Source organism: Aplysia californica, unplaced genomic scaffold (assembly GCF_000002075.1).
Source record: "Aplysia californica isolate F4 #8 unplaced genomic scaffold, AplCal3.0 scaffold00354, whole genome shotgun sequence".
NCBI classification, from domain to species: domain Eukaryota; kingdom Metazoa; phylum Mollusca; class Gastropoda; order Aplysiida; family Aplysiidae; genus Aplysia; species Aplysia californica.
The window spans coordinates 554,961-558,961 of NW_004797624.1; positions in this window are offsets into that span (position 1 = coordinate 554,961).

A 4,001-nucleotide genomic window follows, 5' to 3' on the forward strand; every position below is an offset into this window, starting at 1 on the left:
TCTACAGGCCAGCCAGCGTGATGTCATCTGAGCTCACAGCTCTCCTTTGCTGCGTACACTGATGATCGAAAATGATTTATAACATGTGACAGCGCTTCTGTTTTCCTCTTTCTGTTTGAACTTAAGGATGAAAGAGTTTAGATAATTAAGGAGGCGTGCTGCTTTGACATCCCTCTACTGAACCAAAATCGCGCTCTGCTCAGTTGCATTTCAGGGTGCAATTTTGTCCTTTCTTCTGATATCTTTGCAGGTTATCTTTTTCCAGAATGACTGAGTATCATAGATCGATTGCCCTCTAAGTATTGCAGTATTTCTATTATTTTATTTTCAATTTTCGTGGAGCTCATCATTTAAAGAAAATGAAGGTTGAAGGAGGGGGAAATGCTCGCTGCACCTTGATTGTAGCAAATCTGATGTTTTGCCCTTTGCTATGGTGTGTGTCGTGGTCTTTTGTGTGTACGTTTGGCAGCACATTAATTTTTGAAGAGCATTAAGAGCGCGGCCTCGAAGTAATGCAAACTAGGAATCAAAACTCTGTGATTTCATCGTGTATAACAACCCACTATTCAGAATTTCCCCACACCCCTAAATAAAAGGGTATTTAGTGCATTTTTGTGCATGTTTTTGTGTGTGCGTGTGTGTGTGTGTGTGTGTTTGTATGTGTGTGTATGTGTGTGTGTGTGTGTGTTTTAAACTACTATACTGTCCCTGTATTATTCGCATTTTTATCATTGCAAAATACACCTTTGAGTTATGTAATTCCTACTAGTCAGAAGATTCATTTTGAAGTTGTCCTAAATAAGTTAAGACAAGAGAAAGAGAAGAGCAAGATGCTGGACTGAATTAATCTGCAGTTATTGGTTGTAAACTTTTAACGACTATGCTATTAAAAAGTATGATCATTTAACCCTATCCGTACGTCGTGTTTTACTATCGTATCCATATGACGTGGGGGGACACTGTGCCACTACTTTTAAAGAGGAAACATACTCGTTAATTCGATCTGTACCCTTTGCATAGCAGTCTGTCAAAAGGAATTTTTGAGAAATACTGAAATTTTCAAAGTGATCTTCGTACTAGAAGTATTTTAAAATGTGAAGAATACAAGCCCGAGGCAACAAGATGACCCCAAGGCGTACGAATAGGGTTAAGAAACAGACTGTCTGGACCTTGCCTGTCAGGATCATCCGGAGCTGAGTGGGATACAGTATACTCGCAAGAAGACAGAGATACTTTATATCGTAGGCTTACCCGAACGGTAATTAGGTTAACATCTTGAGTGTGCCAAGGATATGGGCGAGGATGACTATTACGTCACAGATATATGTATTGCGGGGGGGGGGGGGGGCAGGGGGGCGTAATTAGTTAGCGTGAGCTTTCAGGCAACTTAACGGACAAGAGATGTCGGTGACCCGACTTTGTTGAGGAGGGTCAGTAGTGAAAGCCTGTGGGTAGCATTGTTATAACATCGCTCGCTAATCAGTACGATGTGTGCGTGTGAAAATGTATTACGTAGATATGTGATACGTGTATCATATTTGGTGAAAGTGACACCCCCTACCCCAATCCACGCCCGTCACCCTCACCTACCTACCTACCTACCAACCTGCCTACCTACCTACCTACCTACCTACCTGCCTACCTACCTACCTATCTACCTACCTGCCTGCCTCGAGCATAACGTCAAAGTGACCCACATACGGCCTCCACAGAGAGTGAAGACTCTAGATGTGCGCAGTAGGTCAAGCAAGTTCCGGATAGGGGGGGAGGGGACCAAGCAGACTTTGACCTCATGTTGTGTGCAGTGAGATCAGATTGTTGCCAGCCAAGTGCTGCTTTTATTCAAAGGACAGGGCATACCTTTGCACCGTATTCTACCAGCAAGGATAATTCCAAAAGACATTTCTTTTTTCTGAAGGGAACATAAATAAAAATAAATGAGGTTTGTATAGCGCAAATTCCAGATCAGTAGCAAGCACTATGTGCATTACAATCTATAACATTATTATTACGACAGTGTAGACCTGATAGCATTCTGAAACAATCCCAACCTACTGGGTAACATACTACTATAGTGACTCTCCGAACACTCAATTAACTCACAACACAGCAGCTGACATGATCATTGACTTAGCACGGACCTGCAAAGTGCTCACACGAAAAACACCACCTGATCCGACAGTCCTACACGGCAAATCGAGTAAAAATGTCCCGTGAGTAAAGACCTACCACACTACAATGCGAGCTGTTATTTTACAGGTGTAAAACACTGGCATACTGATAGATGTTTTACTCTCTATGGTCGAATACCCATTCACACTTGATTGGAATGAATAAAATAAAACGTGTGTAAAGTGCCTGTCCCAAGAACACAGCAAGATGAGCCTCGAATCCCCAAAACTTGCAACTTCACGATTGATATTTCGGTAGCCTAACCCCTTGATTGCCTGCCGGTGTCACATGACATAAGATCCAAAATACCCTTTCTCAAACGTATAGAAAGACTTTCTGGAAAAATACATGTGACAGGGTTTGCTGTAGCAGTGGGATACATGCGGCATGGTGTATGCAGTGTGCTTTAATCAGTGCAAAATATAAATATAATAAAAGCACGCTCTTTAAGTCAACATTTACCAGGAGATGAAAAAGATACGAAGGTTGATCAAAATGTAATTGAAGTAGTGGTATCTTTAAAAACAACTTCTTAAAGCTATGGATATGAAATGTTCAGTTACTTGAAATATTCTTCTCAGTCTTGCATTCAGGACTTCAGTCTCCACAGTCCCTTCTAGAAAGCACGTCGAAGGTCAGAATTTTGTCCAGCTGAAAAACGAAAAAGCAGATCAAACTAAGTTAGGACTGTAACTGAAAGGGGCAAAACTTAGATTCCTTGATTTTGTATGCGCAAGGTTGTCGCCCATACTTTGTATGGCGCTGCATAGTCGTGGAGGGGCATTGTGCTAGAGAATACGAATTATAGTCCCTGCTCAACAACGGCATTTTCAAGTGGTCAGTACCCTAGTAAGAAAGTGTCGTAGTACAATTATGATATGATATCAGCCAGGAGGGGAAATAGTAAATGAAGAAGACCAATAAAGAGTCACTTTCTGCTGTGAAACCCTGGACGCAAAAAGAGAGGCATATTATTTTATCTCCTCCTTCATCAATCCAGACGATCCAGTCGTTTCAATGGTATTTCAACGAAGTAAATCTATGTTTTGTCTCCCAAGACAGCATCTGCAATTAAGTCATTTTCCCTTGTGGATCATGCATTTTGAGTAATTCTACTGTAAATCTCATCCTCTCTCTCTCTCTTTATGTTTCTCAGTTTTAAACGGAGTATCCTTTTTATCCCTTTCTCATTTTATGAGATTGACGCCATCTGATTACTAGATAAAAGTGGGCATGATAGTTTCCAATAGTGTATTACATGCATAGCCTACTTGGTATTACTTTTGCAAATAGAGATTCCAGGATTATAGATGTAGGCCATTGACCTGGAAGCAATGATGATTTTAAAAATAATGATGGAGATGAGTGATGATGCAGGATTGCGTTTAACCCTATCCGTATGTCGTGTTTTACTATCGTATCCATACGACGTGGGGAACTCTGTGCCACCACTTTCCAAAGAGGAAATTTACTCGTTAATCTGATCCGTACGCTTCGCATAGCAGTCTGTCAAAATGAATTTTTGAGAAATACTGACAGTTTCAAAGAGATCTTTGCACTAAAAGTATTTTAAAATGTGAAGAATACAACCCCGGGGGTACAAATTGACCCCAGGGCGTACGGATAGGGTTAAGTAATGTTAGCGTTAGTCTTATCTTCCTCTGCTCCAATGAGTCACGAGGGACGTGGGCACACTTTATCCCGTTCCCTATTGGAACCATCTTTTTGGACACCCTGAAGTTCCGAGTAAATGGACTATCCAACACTTACACTCTTGTTCACATGCAGTTCTCCACGAACCACGAATTGTATATTGTACTACCCCCCCC